Here is a 19,511-nt window from a genome sequence, read left to right on the forward strand (position 1 = left end):
GTGGCTAGAAGTATGAGTGACATTCCTCTTGAGAGTAGGAATGTGTGAGGGTGTTTGGTCCATTGTTTTAACCCCTCTACCGTGTTGGAATTGTGGCGGTTTGAAAGAGTGGGCGGGGTCGCGTCGGCCAACGGATGTGTGCAGCACTACCGAGGTAGTGCTTGCGACGGCCGTTGGCCGACAGGAGCACTCAACGGGTTAATTGGCCATTTTATCAGAATGCCTGGAAGCCTACGTTCAAGTGTACTTATTTCTTTTAGGAGGGGAAATGTGTTGTGTCTGTACATAATTATCCTTTGTCCCTTTCCCTTTAAATGTTGTGTATATATTTGATTTTGGCACATGCCAGCTGAAGGGGGGTTTCTAAACAGAACTGAAACTCTGCCATATGACTTGTCTGCTGGCTGCTGCAAGGTACTGTGTCACTGAAGATTAAACTTCAATCTTTTACCTTCTGGACTTTGTACTTCGTTTGGTATTTTACACGATCACGGATTATGGCACAAATATTATCCAGCGATGTATAAATCCTCAGCCTCAACAAAACGTAATGGTGGGGCGATATTTATCATTCGTCAATGCAATTTCAACCTGAGGGGTATAAAATGTACAGTGTTGGGAGGATAGTACTAATAAAGGGGAGACTCGGGTAGATTGACCACTTTTGCATCTATCTTTGCACAATCCCCGTTTGTGCACTCACTTTTATTATTTCTGGGGGGTTATGTGCAAGGTAGGATATTTTTAATGGGAGATTTCAACCTCATCTGTAACTCGGCCTCTGACAGCACTCACCTCCACAAGCTACCCAAGGGGGCTTCCCCAAAGCGGTGAAGCAAGCAATACACACAATGGAGCTCATAAACACCTGGCATATACTTCACCCAAACTCCTGTGATTATACATTTTATTCCCACTCGCACCGTACCTATTCCAGGCTGAATTATGTACTCTTTAGCCAACCCCTCCTCCAAAATGTTAAACTACCTACCCAATCACTATCTCTGAGCATGAGCCAGTATTGAACTGGGGACATACCGCATCGAGATATCGTCGTTAGTTCTTCCCTAGCTCCCTCATCAGGGATCGCCTCTTTAGTGACGACCAGAGGAAAGCCATACTGGAATATTTTCAAAGGAATGTGTTTAAGGTGGTTCTTAGAGGGAAGTGTGGCTCTTTAGTTGCCACCCGGAACAGGCAGAGAGTGAAAGATTGCCTAGAACTGGAAACAGAGCTGCACACATTGGAGCAGGAACCTAAGGAATGACCAACCCTCACCCTGCAGCGAAACGGTACAGCCATACGGGGAAAACGTATTGCTATTTATACCAAAAGGGCTGAACTTTCTGTATTGCACCTTTGGCACACATCCTACGAACAGGGTAATAATGTTAGATCTCAGCTGACAAAGCAACTCAGGGCCAAGCAAGAGAGAGAGGACATTGGGGACATTAAACAACCTTTGGGCGGCCTCACCAGATCTTACCCGGAGAAGGCCCAAATATTCAGAGATTTTTACATGCAAAACTATAGCTGACCATACCACCACTCAGGCCCAGCTTCACAACTTGGATCAGGTGAAGCTCCAATGGGTGACTCCCCGCAGAATGAAATACTGGGTGAACTTATTTGTGAATACGAAATTTGTCTGATTACACCAGGTCTGAAACTCCAAAAGTCTCCTGTCCCCGATGGCCTCATGGCCCAGTTTTATAAAACTTCAGTTCTGACTTGATCCCTCACTTGACTTCCCTGTTGACCTCCATGTTTAACTACATCATAGAGGCGGTAGCTGGTATGCCATCTAAGAGTGAGCACCTGAGTTCTGTGACCACGATACCGGGAAAAGATCATCATGCGTTTTGTTTGTATAGACCTTTTGCACTATTGAATCTCAATGCTAAGCTTTACAATTATGGCCTCCAGACTGGATGACTTGATGCCAGATTTGATCCACCCGGATCAATCCAGTTTCATAAAGGGAAGGCAGACACATGACAATTTGAGGAGACTGTTGCATCTGATGAAAAAGGCCACAAACAAACCAATACTCGCGATACTGTTAGGTCTCGATGCCAAGAAGGCACTTGATTGGGTAGATTAGCCATTTGTATTTCACACTCTTATACGCTGTGATCGATTTATAGCTATGATTCGAGCTAACTATGTGTCACCCATGTTTAGTGTCATGGTGAATGGATGGGCGCAAATCTTTTGCAGCGCTCAGTATTGAACAGTTAGTGGGCAGAATACGTTCCACATCCGACATCAAGGGGATCACCTTTGACTCAGTGGAGTATAAGATCTCTGTATTTGCTAATGATATGCTCTTAACCAGTCCCAGGCAGTAAACTCTGCTCTTCTTATGGAGTTTGCAGGATTCAGGCCCTCTGCGGGAGAGCGTGGTGTTCCTGGATTTCTCCTTACTGGGTTCCAAGCGGAGTTTTTTTCCATTTACGATTTGTTAAGGCACTCTCTTGCGAGTGCCATGATAATCTCTGGCAGCTAGCGAGCTCACTCGATACTTCACGTTCGCTTGCACATCTTCCATCCGTGATGGCACCAATGTAGTTCTGATTGCAAACTCACCACTTGAGCAGCTTTTCTGCTCAAGAAGCAGCTGAGAGGCTATTTGAGTGATTTTACCTCTTCAATGGGCTGTTGGAGTTGTGTTTTTGTGCTAGAAGCTTTTTTTTTAAACTTTCTTTTCTAACAGGAAGGAAATGCCTCAAAGACTCCAACTTCCTGTTCTCAGCGCTTTGTCCATCTCCTGGTCACTTTTCAATTGGATTTGGAGCTGGAAGTGCCACTCTCCTTGTCTGTTGCATATATACCATTGGATTTAAGGACTTTGTATTTGAGATTTCACAAGTAATTTCGAAAACTGGTGTACTGGTGTGTTTATTTGATTGGGGACATGCACCAGGATTTATTTCTACTTTTATACAATTTTAAAAAATGTATTGTGGTGGGTTTCCTGCAGTGTCAGTAGGGGCCTAGGTATTTTTTTGCATGCAACTGTTGTTGTTTTACAAAAGAAAAATATTGCACAGTTTATTTTTTTGTTTTAAATTTGCAATATTCATTTAATTCATTATGTGGCCTAGTCTGACAATGGCACTTCCAGCAAGTTGAATTAGAACATTATTTAGGCCATGGATGGCATTGGATGAAATTATAAAATGTGTTTTTGTGGGATATTTCATGTATTTCTCTGCAATAACTGTGTAGGTGGGGTAATATATTTGATGCCTTTTAAGGATATGTGTTGTAAAAAATGTATTAATTATTTTTCCTCGTGTGTTACCATGCCTCCTTTGTCTAGCCAGTGTGTGAGTGTGTTTGCCATACATCACTGGTTGTCTTTGTTCCCCATGCCATGTGGCCAGGGCACATTTTTTGTATGGTCAGTGTCTATGGGCCTGTATGTGTTTTCCATGCCTCCTGCTTGTTGTTTGACCATGTGACTGGTAGCCATTTTGTCTAGTCAGCCAGTGTGCTAATAATAATTTTTATTTCACTAATTTATTTTTTTATTTTAAAATCGTTTTTTTAAATTATAATTTAAATGTTTTTGTTATTTTAATTTTCTCAATGTTTTCGTATATTTATTTTTTGTAACTTTTTTTATTGTTTTCTATTTTTTTCATTTTGATGTGGTTTTTAATTTACATTTAAAAAAAAAAATGTTTACATTTTGCCTATATCGATCCATCGTCCATCCATCCACCATAGGCGTATAGGCACTCAACAGTATTCAGTATTTTATCTATATAATTTCATTTCCTCCTGGAGACCATGGCTGCGGTGCACTATAGACACATCAGCATCATCCATTTGTGTAATGATGATTATTCCATTTCCCCCTGGACCACATTTCATGCTGTAGGCACACACTAACCTCCATTTTACTAAAAGATTAGTATTCCATTTACCCATGCAGCTCCCTGAGTGCCACAGTTGTCTCCATTAGAATATATGGCCATAAAGGAAAGAGCTCTATCATTCTGTATATGTATTGTGTGTGATATTCTGATGGGGAATTTAATTGTATGGTATTGTGGTGTTGTTTGACTTTAAAGTGGTTATTATTTATCTCCTAGGTAAACAACCACACTAATATTGCCTTTGTCTGTACTAATTCAAACTGGAAACAATGCCATGTGAGTTTTCACACTAAGGGGCTGATAACAGGGTTTGGCAGTGAGGGTGTGGGACTGGCACACCTCCACACCAGCAAACTCATGTGTGCACCACCCAACATAATATGAGTTTTTAAGTCACTGGCGGCGGTTCTTTTGAGTACCAATGGCGGTGCCTATCAAAGTCAGTCTCTGCATGGCATGGACTGGTGCAGTTCATTACGTGCAGGTTCTGGAATGCATGCACACAGGGGGCACAAAATGTGCCCTCCTGCATGCACCCCATGACCCAGTGGTAACTTTAGGGCAGGGATCCCAGCAAGCATATTGAGGCCTCAAGACAGCCCCACCACCAACACGGACCTCTAAACTCTGAAGGTTGCAGTAGTGCAATGGCGGTCCAACTGCCCTAGTTGTAATAGGGTAATCGGAAGACCACCCCCGCATGTCTAGGGGTCCTTGGACCACCAGATGTGTAATCAGGAACAAAATGTTTTTCTTGCTTGTTTGCATTTAGGTGCACATGAGAAAAAACACCATCAGCAGTACTGCTAAAAAGAAGGCCTGTGCAATCGCACGTCAGTCCTCATTACAGTCTCTTCTGCTTGTGCAGCTTAGTGCAACTACCAACCTTCAAAGGGAGAACAGCGTTTATCAAATTGTATGCAGCAAAGAAGGGCATTAAATTACTAGGTTGGAGGGATCAATGGAAGTTAGGGCTAACCCTCGGAGTAAAGAACCGGTTTTAGTAGTTGAAGACAAAAATAATGGAGAACGTATGAGGTTGAGTTTCCTGAAGTAGTTTCTGAGAATTGATGGAAAACTCAAGGGCTTTATTCATTTGATTAAACTTAAACTAGTGGTGCAACCTGTTAAGCAAAAACTAAGGAATGTTCCTATCAATGTGAAAGATGAATTGGGTGATGTTCTGAAAGAGATGTTGGAAGGAGGGATCATAGAAGAGGTGGAAACTTCCAAGTGGGTTTCTCCCATTGTTTTGGATCCACAAGGTGGACAAATCTCTGAGATTCTGCATTGATCTTAGGGCTCTCAATGCTAACATAGTGGTGGATTGTCATCCTCTACCAAATACTAATGAAGAAGTAAGTTTGCTTGGGGGTGCCACTATACTTTCCACACTGGATCTTCCATCTGTGTGTCATCAAATTGAACTGGCAGAGGAATCTCATCACGTGACAGCATTCTTCACCCCACAGGGCTTATTTCAGTTTAAGAAGATTTGATGTTAGGGCTCTCAATGCTAACAAAGTGGTGGATTGTCATCCTCTACCAAATACTAATGAAGAAGTAAGTTTGCTTGGGAGTGCTACCATACTTTCCACACTGGATCTTCCATCTGTGTGTCATCAAATTGAACTGGCAGAGGAATCTCATCACGTGACAGCATTCTTCACCCCACAGGGCTTATTTCAGTTTAAGAAGATGCCATTTGGTCGAACATCAGCGGCATCCGTATGTCAAAGGACGATGCACCATATTTTGAAAGGGATGGAAGGTTTCGTCAAGTGTTTTCAGGATGACATACCTATATTTTCTTGTGGCAAGCCTGAACATTCTAATCATCTGAGGAAGGTGTGTGGGGTTTTGAGGGAAAATGGATTGACTATTAAATTGGATTAAGAAGAACAATTGTAATCTGTACTGTGATTCTGTGGAATACTTGGGGCATACCTTGTCAAGGGAAGGTGTTGTACTAAAAAAAACAAATCTCTGGTTGATGCTATTTTAAAGGCACTGGCTTCTGATTCAAGAGACAAACTGCTCTCCTTTTCAGGACTCAGTGAGTATTACAGTAAGTTTACAAGGAATTTTGCTTCCAAGATGGAACCCTTGAGGGAGTTAACGAGGAAGAATGTTGAATTTGTGTGGGGGGGGAATGAGAGCAGCAGACCTTTATAAGCATCAAGGCGAAAATGGTGACGGCTCCCACCTTAAAACTTTTTTGTATTAATAAGAATTGCATTATTACGGTGGATTCTTGCTCATATGGTTTGGGGGAGTGTTGTCACAACATGCCGTAAGGAGGAGTGGATTGTTGCGTTCGCTTCTTGTACTCTGAATGAAACTGAGAGAAGATATGCAGTGATTGAAAGAGAGTTACTTGCCTGTGTGTGGGCAGTGAAGCATTTCCACAATTATGTTTGGGGGGCTCAATCAGTTTTGAGGATGGGCCATAAGCGGCTCGTAGCCATTCTATCCTGGGTGGAGGTTTGAGAGTGACTATGCGCACATTACGAATAATGTCCCGTTTGCAAGAGTTTAACTTTCAAGTGGAATATGTGCCAGGGAGAATTAATGTGACTGCAGATTGTCTCTGCAGGTTGCCATGTGACATAGGGAAGAACTGATGTGATGAAGAGGTTGTAGCCAGCATTGAGGAAGTGGTGTCAGGTAGATTTGGTACCATCACAGAGAGAATGTGGAGAGATGCTATGGAGGACAATAATTTGCTACTTAAAGTGAAAGAGTATGTTAGAGAAGGATGGTCTTCAGAGGGAGAGACTCCTGCAGGTTTGTTAACTTTTTGGAAAGTCTCAGGGGAATTGGAAGGAGATCTTATTTTCAGGCAAGGTAAATGCATACCTCCTGTATCCCTCCGGGATCGTATTTTGGCTGTGGCTCACGAAGGCACGTGGGTATGTCCTCCATTGGGAGATTAGTTAGAACTGTGTTCTGGTGGCCTGGCTTGGATAGATTTGTAGCTAGAGAAGTCAGATTGCACTCATAGTGAAAAGATGCTTAAAATCAGTCCTGCTCCTTTGGTACTGGTGGAGTGTCCAGAATTTCCATAGAAAAAAGGTGATGTTTGATATCTCAGGGCCATTTAATGTTTTGCCTCGTGATTGCAGATTTGCCTTTGTAATGATTGATTAACATTCAAAGTGGCCTGAAGTGAAATTCTTACCACAGGTCAATACTGTTATTGAGTTTTTTATGAAATATTTGCTAGAGAAGGATATCCTGAGGTAATCGTTACAGACAATGGAGTGCAAATGAAGTCCCAGGGTACAGAGAAATTTCTTAGGTATTTTAACATTCGGCATGTCACTACTACTTTGTACGAACCTCAAGGTAACGATCAAGTGGAAAGGTATAACAGAGTTTTGAAACAGCCCATTCTGTGGGTAAGCGATTTCGGTGTAGAATGGAAGGACAAGTTGGGAGAGAAATTGTGGTTATACCGCATAACTCCTCATACCACTACTGATGTTAGTCACTTCAAGTTATTGAAACCTACAACCAATTCCTGTCCTTGGTGGTTTTAAAAAAAGAGGTGAAAAACAGGAGAGATATAATCTCTTGTATGATGTAGAGATGAAAGTGAAGCAACCTAAATTTGTTGTAGGGAGTGGGTCAGAATACGCAAACTGGGTTTCATAGTCATAGGGGAGTCAAAGTTTTGGAAACTCATCAAAGTGGTAAATGTCAATCTTAAAAAGTTGTCACGCAGGATGGTAAGGTGTAGAATGTCAGAAGAGTGGCTAGAAGTATGAGTGACATTCCTCTTGAGAGTAGGAATGTGTGAGGGTGTTTGGTCCATTGTTTTAACCCCTCTACCGTGTTGGAATTGTGGCGGTTTGAAAGAGTGGGCGGGGTCGCGTCGGCCAACGGATGTGTGCAGCACTACCGAGGTAGTGCTTGCGACGGCCGTTGGCCGACAGGAGCACTCAACGGGTTAATTGGCCATTTTATCAGAATGCCTGGAAGCCTACGTTCAAGTGTACTTATTTCTTTTAGGAGGGGAAATGTGTTGTGTCTGTACATAATTATCCTTTGTCCCTTTCCCTTTAAATGTTGTGTATATATTTGATTTTGGCACATGCCAGCTGAAGGGGGGTTTCTAAACAGAACTGAAACTCTGCCATATGACTTGTCTGCTGGCTGCTGCAAGGTACTGTGTCACTGAAGATTAAACTTCAATCTTTTACCTTCTGGACTTTGTACTTCGTTTGGTATTTTACACGATCACGGATTATGGCACAAATATTATCCAGCGATGTATAAATCCTCAGCCTCAACAAAACGTAATGGTGGGGCGATATTTATCATTCGTCAATGCAATTTCAACCTGAGGGGTATAAAATGTACAGTGTTGGGAGGATAGTACTAATAAAGGGGAGACTCGGGTAGATTGACCACTTTTGCATCTATCTTTGCACAATCCCCGTTTGTGCACTCACTTTTATTATTTCTGGGGGGTTATGTGCAAGGTAGGATATTTTTAATGGGAGATTTCAACCTCATCTGTAACTCGGCCTCTGACAGCACTCACCTCCACAAGCTACCCAAGGGGGCTTCCCCAAAGCGGTGAAGCAAGCAATACACACAATGGAGCTCATAAACACCTGGCATATACTTCACCCAAACTCCTGTGATTATACATTTTATTCCCACTCGCACCGTACCTATTCCAGGCTGAATTATGTACTCTTTAGCCAACCCCTCCTCCAAAATGTTAAACTACCTACCCAATCACTATCTCTGAGCATGAGCCAGTATTGAACTGGGGACATACCGCATCGAGATATCGTCGTTATTTCTTCCCTAGCTCCCTCATCAGGGATCGCCTCTTTAGTGACGACCAGAGGAAAGCCATACTGGAATATTTTCAAAGGAATGTGTTTAAGGTGGTTCTTAGAGGGAAGTGTGGCTCTTTAGTTGCCACCCGGAACAGGCAGAGAGTGAAAGATTGCCTAGAACTGGAAACAGAGCTGCACACATTGGAGCAGGAACCTAAGGAATGACCAGCCCTCACCCTGCAGCGAAACGGTACAGCCATACGGGGAAAACGTATTGCTATTTATACCAAAAGGGATGAACTTTCTGTATTGCACCTTTGGCACACATCCTACGAACAGGGTAATAATGTTAGATCTCAGCTGACAAAGCAACTCAGGGCCAAGCAAGAGAGAGAGGACATTGGGGACATTAAACAACCTTTGGGCGGCCTCACCAGATCTTACCCGGAGAAGGCCCAAATATTCAGAGATTTTTACATGCAAAACTATAGCTGACCATACCACCACTCAGGCCCAGCTTCACAACTTGGATCAGGTGAAGCTCCAATGGGTGACTCCCCGCAGAATGAAATACTGGGTGAACTTATTTGTGAATACGAAATTTGTCTGATTACACCAGGTCTGAAACTCCAAAAGTCTCCTGTCCCCGATGGCCTCATGGCCCAGTTTTATAAAACTTCAGTTCTGACTTGGTCCCTCACTTGACCTCCCTGTTGACCTCCATGTTTAACTACATCATAGAGGCGGTAGCTGGTATGCCATCTAAGAGTGAGCACCTGAGTTCTGTGACCACGATACCGGGAAAAGATCATCATGCGTTTTGTTTGTATAGACCTTTTGCACTATTGAATCTCAATGCTAAGCTTTACAATTATGGCCTCCAGACTGGATGACTTGATGCCAGATTTGATCCACCCAGATCAATCCAGTTTCATAAAGGGAAGGCAGACACATGACAATTTGAGGAGACTGTTGCATCTGATGAAAAAGGCCACAAACAAACCAATACTCGCGATACTGTTAGGTCTCGATGCCAAGAAGGCACTTGATTGGGTAGATTAGCCATTTGTATTTCACACTCTTATACGCTGTGATCGATTTATAGCTATGATTCGAGCTAACTATGTGTCACCCATGTTTAGTGTCATGGTGAATGGATGGGCGCAAATCTTTTGCAGCGCTCAGTATTGAACAGTTAGTGGGCAGAATACGTTCCACATCCGACATCAAGGGGATCACCTTTGACTCAGTGGAGTATAAGATCTCTGTATTTGCTAATGATATGCTCTTAACCAGTCCCAGCCAGTAAACTCTGCTCTTCTTATGGAGTTTGCAGGATTCAGGCCCTCTGCGGGAGAGCGTGGTGTTCCTGGATTTCTCCTTACTGGGTTCCAAGCGGAGTTTTTTTCCATTTACGATTTGTTAAGGCACTCTCTTGCGAGTGCCATGATAATCTCTGGCAGCTAGCGAGCTCACTCGATACTTCACGTTCGCTTGCACATCTTCCATCCGTGACGGCACCAATGTAGTTCTGATTGCAAACTCACCACTTGAGCAGCTTTTCTGCTCAAGAAGCAGCTGAGAGGCTATTTGAGTGGTTTTACCTCTTCAATGGGCTGTTGGAGTTGTGTTTTTGTGCTAGAAGCTTTTTTTTAAAACTTTCTTTTCTAACAGGAAGGAAATGCCTCAGAGACTCCAACTTCCTGTTCTCAGCGCTTTGTCCATCTCCTGGTCACTTTTCAATTGGATTTGGAGCTGGAAGTGCCACTCTCCTTGTCTGTTGCATATATACCATTGGATTTAAGGACTTTGTATTTGAGATTTCACAAGTAATTTCGAAAACTGGTGTACTGGTGTGTTTATTTGATTGGGGACATGCACCAGGATTTATTTCTACTTTTATACAATTTTAAAAAATGTATTGTGGTGGGTTTCCTGCAGTGTCAGTAGGGGCCTAGGTATTTTTTTGCATGCAACTTTTGTTGTTTTATAAAAGAAAAATATTGCACAGTTTATTTTTTTGTTTTAAATTTGCAATATTCATTTAATTCATTATGTGGCCTAGTCTGACAATGGCACTTCCAGCAAGTTGAATTAGAACATTATTTAGGCCATGGATGGCATTGGATGAAATTATAAAATGTGTTTTTGTGGGATATTTCATGTATTTCTCTGCAATAACTGTGTAGGTGGGGTAATATATTTGATGCCTTTTAAGGATATGTGTTGTAAAAAATGTATTAATTATTTTTCCTCGTGTGTTACCATGCCTCCTTTGTCTAGCCAGTGTGTGAGTGTGTTTGCCATACATCACTGGTTGTCTTTGTTCCCCATGCCATGTGGCCAGGGCACATTTTTTGTATGGTCAGTGTCTATGGGCCTGTATGTGTTTTCCATGCCTCCTGCTTGTTGTTTGACCATGTGACTGGTAGCCATTTTGTCTAGTCAGCCAGTGTGCTAATAATAATTTTTATTTCACTAATTTATTTTTTTATTTTAAAATCGTTTTTTTAAATTATAATTTAAATGTTTTTGTTATTTTAATTTTCTCAATGTTTTCGTATATTTAATTTTTGTAACTTTTTTTATTGTTTTCTATTTTTTTCATTTTGATGTGGTTTTTAATTTACATTTAAAAAAAAAAAATGTTTACATTTTGCCTATATCGATCCATCGTCCATCCATCCACCATAGGCGTATAGGCACTCAACAGTATTCAGTATTTTATCTATATAATTTCATTTCCTCCTGGAGACCCTGGCTGCGGTGCACTATAGACACATCAGCATCATCCATTTGTGTAATGATGATTATTCCATTTCCCCCTGGACCACATTTCATGCTGTAGGCACACACTAACATCCATTTTACTAAAAGATTAGTATTCCATTTACACATGCAGCTCCCTGAGTGCCACAGTTGTCTCCATTAGAATATATGGCCATAAAGGAAAGAGCTCTATCATTCTGTATATGTATTGTGTGTGATATTCTGATGGGGAATTTAATTGTATGGTATTGTGGTGTTGTTTGACTTTAAAGTGGTTATTATTTATCTCCTAGGTAAACAACCACACTAATATTGCCTTTGTCTGTACTAATTCAAACTGGAAACAATGCCATGTGAGTTTTCACACTAAGGGGCTGATAACAGGGTTTGGCAGTGACCACACCAGCAAACTCATGTCTGCACCACACAACATAATATGAGTTTTTAAGTCACTGGTGGCGGTTCTTTTGAGTACCAATGGCGGTGCCTATCAAAGTCAGTATCTGCATGGCATGGACTGGTGCAGTTCATTACGTGCAGGTTCTGGAATGCATGCACACAGGGGGCACAAAATGTGCCCTCCTGCATGCACCCCATGACCCAGTGGTAACTTTAGGGCAGGGATCCCAGCAAGCATATTGAGGCCTCAAGAGAGCCCCACCACCAACACGGACCTCTAAACTCTGAAGGTTGCAGTAGTGCAATGGCGGTCCAACTGCCCTAGTTGTAATAGGGTAATCGGAAGACCACCCCCGCATGTCTAGGGGTCCTTGGACCACCAGATGTGTAATCAGGAACAAAATGTTTTTCTTGCTTGTTTGCATTTAGGTGCACATGAGAAAAAACACCATCAGCAGTACTGCTAAAAAGAAGGCCTGTGCAATCGCACGTCAGTCCTCATTACAGTCTCTTCTGCTTGTGCAGCTTAGTGCAACTACCAACGGGGAGCTTTAAGGAGGACCCAAAGAAAGATGCTTCCAAGCTAGTGGTCATTTAGAAGAAGAAGCCTCCCACTCGTGGCATGTTACCCTAAATCGTTTTTGGACCATCACATTGTGTGCCTGCAGCATCGGCCTCCGGGGAGCAGGTTGAGAGCAGCACTCCCATATCAACAGTAGCGCCCCTACTAAGTCCAACATCATGTCTGCCAGTGAGGAGGCCCCTGCAATCATGACAAACCTGACGAGCAGTGACACTGAATTAGATTTGTCTCTTTTGCAAAAAGTACCCAATTGTTTCAATAAACAGAGCATAATGAATAGCAGCCGGAGCTAGCAACAGTAGAACAGAACAGGAGGTTGAGCTTCCTGCAGAACAAGATCCTCCTCTTTTATAATCATTTTCTCCCATACCTCCAACAAGGAAAAGGAAGGTTACTTCTCCACGATCTTCTCCAAGCATCACTTCTTATGATGATGATAGGGACATGGAGTGGTCCCAGGCAGAGCACCAGAGACAACAGGATAGGCAATGGAAAAGAAAAGTTCCTGGAAGATTTACACTTATGGAAGGGGATGATGAGGAGGATGACAAGGCAGTCATTGTGGAATGAGACACAGAGGAGGTTCCAACATTGCTATTGAACCTTCTCTGAGAGATATGGCACAGGTAGCACCACCAGCTTCTATATTTGCAAAGCCCCAGCCGAGACCTGCAAAAACTCCTACCTAAGGAGAATTCACTACAGAGGTATTTGACGACACTCTCACCTACCTTCAGTTCTTCTTCAGGCATTGGCCACAGCACAGTAAAAAAGTACTTCTCCCCAGTTTAGGACTTTTTAGAGGTAGCGCACAGCGGGAGCACATTGAAGTATGCAGCATTTATTTACAAAATGCATTTTTGTTAAGGTAAGCATGGTTCACATTATGGTACTTGAGGCCAAACAAATCATATGAAAAACCATCACACAATACAGTGAGAGGAGCACCTTAAGAAATTGGTGAATGTTGTTGTGGTGATGAGGAGAGCTGGGGAACATCAGTGACAAGTCCAATCATGGTGGGAGCTGATCATAAGGAAGAAGAGGGTGACATCTTCATGCAAAGCAGACCTGTCCCCAGCAGTATGCAAGCAGATTTACCCACCTGAGCGACTTTACAATGGCACTAGAATACTCAGAGTGAGATTGACTTCTAAAGGTTTTTAAGCGTGTTTTACCTCATTTGTGTGAAAAGAAGAACAGTTCCTTTTAGTTATCTTCAAATTGATGCTCACCCCTGATTACTGTTTCCACGAAAAAGCGCCCCACTCCCCGGTCCGCCACGGGTTCTCCCGATTGAGTGGAGGCAGGAACCGGCGTACAAACTAATCACCTCACTTCCGGGCTACACCTGAGCGGGCGGAGCCTCACAGGGTACTAAACGCATATGTCATTCTCGACGTGCAGCAGACGCGCGCTGTGCATGGGAAAGCACCTCTTTCTTTGCTACTACTTCTAAAGGTTTTTAGGCGTTTTTTACCTCATTTGTATGAAAAGAAAAACAGTTCCTTTTAGTTATTTTAAAATTGATGCTCACCCCTGATTACTGTTCCCGCGACAAGGCGCCCCACTCCCCGGTCCACCATGGGTTCTCCCGATTCAGTGGAGGGAGGACCCGGTGTACAAACTAATCTCCTAACTTCCAGGCTTCACCTGGGGGGGCGGAGCCTCACAGTGTACTTAACCCATATGCCATTCTCATCATGCAGCGGACGTGCGATGTGCATGGGAAAGCACCTCTTACTTTGCTGCTACTTCTAAAGGTTTTAAGCGTGTTTACCTCATTTGTGTGAAAAGAAAAACAGTTCCTTTTAGATATTTTAAAATTGATGCTCAACCCTGATTACTGTTCTTGCGACAAGGCGCCCCACTCCCCGGTCCACCACATGTTCTCCCATTTGAGTGGAGGGAAGAAACGGCGTACAAACTAATCTCCTCACTTCCGGGCTACACCTGAGGGGGCGGAGCCTCACGGGGTACTTAACCCCATATTCCATTCTCGTCTCACAGCGGACGATCGCAGCAGGCGCGCCAAAGGCAAGCCCTTCTGCGCCCGTCTCTATCCACATCCCAGGAGCTACAGTCCCCACTCCCTCCTTAAACTTAAAGGAGTGACCTCCGCAAATTGCAGGAATTCATGGAAAGTGGCAGATGAACACAACACCTGCCCACACTGTGGGTTCCACTTCCAACCTACAATCACTGAACCAGCCCCCACACTAAGAACACCCAGCGAAATATGCACCTACTAAACTGTAGATCACTTCCTAAACACTGCACCGAAATCGCAATGCTCGTGGAAGAATTTAAACCAGATGTTCTCTTTTTAACAGCAACCTGGCTCAATGCAGAATCGGAGCCAGATCTCATCAAAACCCTCCCTCTGGGATAATAGATACAATGAGAGGACCGCAAAGAGGGAAGAGGAGGAGGCCTCGTGATTATTTTCAAGGACGTCTATAATTGCCGCAGTCACCCAAACCTGGTACCAGATTGCGAAAGTCTTTCTTTTGCGATTGAGCTCTCCTCCAAAAGTACCTTCTCTGGGCTACTTATTTATCACCCACCTGGGCCCCTTGGGCAATTTTTTAATGCCGTCCCCCCCATCATAGCAGATCTGGCTTGTATGCCTTCCAACTTTTCACTATTAGGGGATCTCAATATCCATCTAGATGATGCCTCCGACCACACCGCTAAAGAACCGATCATGAGCCTTTCTACATTACAATTTAAACAGCTATTGTCTGCACCCACTCACACCAAAGGCCACTTACTCGACTCCGTCTTTAGCAATTGTGCAGATCTTACAACGGGAACCCCATCCCTGCTCACTTGGTCGGATCACTTCCTGATCCCCCTCTCCTGGGCTAACCCGATCCCCACTTCCCCACTAATAGAATCATACGTAGGGAATGGAACTGGTCTAAACTTCCCCTGGAACTCTGGATGCCGGCCCTTGAAGCTTCAAGACCATCCAGTAACCCCAATCCCATCTTAGCCAATGAGGCATAGAAAAGCTGGATCCACAGCTCCGTAGATGCTGTGCTTCCCATGAAATGCTCTCAAACAAAACGCAGTGGCACAACCTCCCCCTAGTACTTCCCCAAATTACAGGAACTTAAACGATATTGAAAAAAGCTTGGAAATGGCGACTTGACTTTTCCCCCACTAGAAAAACCGCATATCAAGAGGCAATAAAAACTTACATAAATGAAATCAAAACCTCTCAATCAGCTGCATTCTCCCCTAAGGAAATCTATCGTATTGCCAAAACTCTCTTCAAACTTCCCCAGAAACCGCCCAACCCTATCGACGCTCAAACCCGCTGTAACAATCTGGCAGAATTTTTTCTCCAGAAAATACAAATCAATCAGCTTGATCCAATCCTGGCCACTTCCATAAATCTAGGACCTCAATCTTCAGCCACCCTGGATACCCTCGCCCCTTTGGATCCCACCACATTAGATTCCATCATGCGCCAGGTTAAATCTGGCTCTCCCCTTGACCCGACACCCCCACGTGCCTTGCTGCCAGTTATAGGAAACATTCGTCCCACCACCCTCGATCTGTTCAATGCCTCCATCTCCCCTGGCATTGTCCCCCCCCCCCTCTTGGAAGTGCGCTTTGGTCAAGGCTCTCCGAAAGAAGCCCAATCTAGACCAAGACAACCCCAGTAATTACCGGCCAATCTCCCTGCTACCATGGCTGAGTAAGATCCTGGAGAAATATGTCAATTCAGTACTGGTGGAGTTCCTGGAAAGCAATCACCTACCTGATCTCTCCCAGACTGGGTTCTGTCCCCTGCATGGAACCGAAATTGCTCTCCTCACAGCAACCAAGGAGGCCAGGATAATCCTTGATCAAGAAGGCTCCGCGGCAATTATCCTCCTCGACACTGTAAACCATGACATCCTGATTCACCGACTTATCAACTTAGGAGTGTCAGGAAATATCCTCACATGGTTTAGATCCTTTTTAGTAGACCGCTCCTTCCAGGTCTTTGAGGGCGATGTTGCTTCCACCAGCCTGCCTCTCAGCTGTGGTGTACCTCAGGGCTCCTCCCTGAGCCCCACACTATTCAACATATATATGAGCCCCCTAGCTGAGATTGTCCATCCCTTTGGCATTAAAACCAACACTTACACCGATGACACTCAGCTAGTGGTGGCCCTCAACCAGCCAAACATCTCCCCAAACAACCTTAGTAGCTGTTTGGAGGAGGTGGCCAACTGGATGACACTCTCCTGCCTAAAATTGAATGGGGACAAAACGGAGCTCATGCTCTTTTGCAACACACCCTTGTTTAATGCGAACCTTCTGTGGCCCATCTGTCTTGGCCCGGCACCAGCTCCAAAGAACACAATCAAAAGCCTGGGCGTCTGGCTGGATCACTCGCTCAATTTTAACCATTAACGCATCCAAGCTTTCAGCCACCTGCTATGGTCTACTTAGGCTACTATGGAAAATTCTTCCCTTGCTTTCATTTCAGGCAAGACAAATCATGGTCCAGGGCCTCGTTTTATCATGCCTGGACTATGGGAATTCCCTATATCTAGGAGCCCCTCAATATACCATTTGCAAACTCCAGATCTTCCAAAACTGTGCAGCCCACACACTCCTTCAGATCCCCCGTCAGCATTCAATCAATCCAGGATTAAGGGCCTTGCACTGGCTCCCAGTCGGGGCAAGAATTCAATTTAAGACCCTATGCATTGCCCACAGGGCTTTCTGAAAGACGGACCCCCCCATCAGACAATCGCTAATCACTCCCTACCAACCGAATAGACAGCTTTGCTCAGCATCTTCCTTCCTCGCCCTAGTCCCCAAAATCAAGAGAGAATGGTGTGGTGGCCGTTCCTTTGCCTACAACTCAGCTAAATCGTGGAACTCTCGCCTCCTCCACCTGCGGGCTGAACCCAACCTACTACCTTTCTGTAAATGTTTGTCTACAGCGTTAGGACGCCTCAGGGTAGCTACCGTGCTTTACAGATGCTCTTTTCATTTCATTACAAATGCTCTTTTCATTGAGACACCACAGAATATAGTGACTGCCCCACAATGATACCTATTGAGTTGTCCACCATCATCTACTTCTCAAAAAGGGCCTGCATCAATGGCCCCATGAAAGACAATCCAGACTAATATTACAGGCATGTTTATGCAGGAGGGGCCCTACAAGCGGAACCACCCAAGCACATGCTTATATAATGGGAATGTGACAAAAAAAGGGATTCTTAAAATTTGTTACAGCCATCTTCCCAAAATGGATGATACAAAGTCAGACCTATTGTGCCAGAGTTTCTGTTCCTGTGCTGCATCACAATGTGTTGCAGTTGGTTGGACAAGCTTTGCAGCAAGGTGTTGTTCACATTATCCACCTGACGACAGACTTGTGGACCAGTTGTCAGTCGACTGATTCCATGTGCATCACTGCACACTGGATCTCTTTTGTGGGAGTAAAGCAATAGATATCTGAAGGTCTTGGGCCTGAAGAAAGTTTTAAGAATGTTCAGCAGCATGCAGCAGTGGCCATGTTCACCATGGAGAAATCACATACAGCTCTAAACATCATTTTACAAATTTAACAGAAAGGTGTATGAATGGCTGCGACCCGGAAGGTCACGGATAATGGCAGTAAGATAGTCAAGGCCATGTCAGACAGAGGCTATTTTAGGGTGCAAGACTTTCTCAAAAAAGAAGACATAATCAGCAACATACTGACCACTTTGATAAGAACCTGCACTAATTTCAGCTTGTCTTTTAAAGCCAAGAAGCAGTTGTGAATTCAGCACACTAATAGAGCACCCGTTAAAGCCCTGATACTGGTGGTGCAAAAACATTAGAACTTGACCTATTAAATTTTGCAACGTCTGTTTGAGCAGTACTAAAAGATAAATGACTGTCATTGAAAGAGGAGGGGATGCAGTTGGGAAACCTAGGACCATGGATGCAGACAAATGAGGCCTAGCCAAATGTCTAACACAAATACTACTTCCATTAAAGATTTTCGCACAAGACTTTAGCATAGAGGACAGTACAATGAGCCAAGCTATCCCATTGTTACATCTGCTACAGAGCCAGGAAAAGAAGGTGTCTGAAAGATTCACCCTTGCATGTGTTAATGAAAACATAGGTACATGCTTTGGTTGAGAGCTTACTTTTTTTCTTGACTTGTAATGGAAGGCTGTAAAATGACATCATCTCATCCAAACAGTATTTCTGTGCCACACAACTTGAGCCACACATTCTGCAAACTTTAATTCCTTTTTCTGAAGAGGATTTTTTAAAATACAAGAGGTAGATTGTTGGGCAAGCCGGAGACCTGGAAGAAGAACGGCTGGAGCTTAGAGTCCCACCTTACAGTTCTGGGGTGCTGCCTTCAACTTCCGGAGAGGGCAGTCTTGTCTCATACCAGCTAACAACACCATTAACCAGAACACCGGCAACAACAGCAACAGAAGGAGGAGATCCAACCTCTGCATTTTATTTGTCTCATGCTGCAGGGTTTAAGTCCAGTGCAGATGTGATGGCAAAAGATGTTAAGCAAGTGGCAGCATCAATGACCATCCACGGGATGTTCCAGAAGTATCTGGATGATCCAGAAGATCCCATTGATGTATTGGTATGGGAAGATGCATCAATGGCTAGAGCTCAACAGGCTGTCAATAAAGTAACTGGCTTATCCTGTTGCCATTGTGTCTGCTGAGTGTGTATTCAGTGCAGCTGGTGCATTGTTACAATGAGAAGGACCAGTCTCTCACCTCAAAATGTGGAGAGATTGACAATGATCAAAATGAACCAACATATCATACCACACAATTACACCGTTACTGAAACAGTGCAGTAGGAGGAGGATGATTGGTCAGACTCAAGTGTGTTCGCTGAAAAGCTTCTGGGTGAACCACCTGTGTTTGAGGATGAACTCTTCTTCCTGGACTGAGTATACCAGTGCCCCCATAGAACCTTCAAATTATTTCTCATTGAACTTCTATCTTTGCAGAATATAACAAGTACCTCTTGGAACATTATTATTTTTGTGTCGGAGTTATACTGCACCACCATTTTTTAATCATTTAT

This window comes from Triturus cristatus, chromosome 3_1 (genome assembly GCF_964204655.1).
Source record: "Triturus cristatus chromosome 3_1, aTriCri1.1, whole genome shotgun sequence".
NCBI classification, from domain to species: Eukaryota; Metazoa; Chordata; class Amphibia; order Caudata; family Salamandridae; genus Triturus; species Triturus cristatus.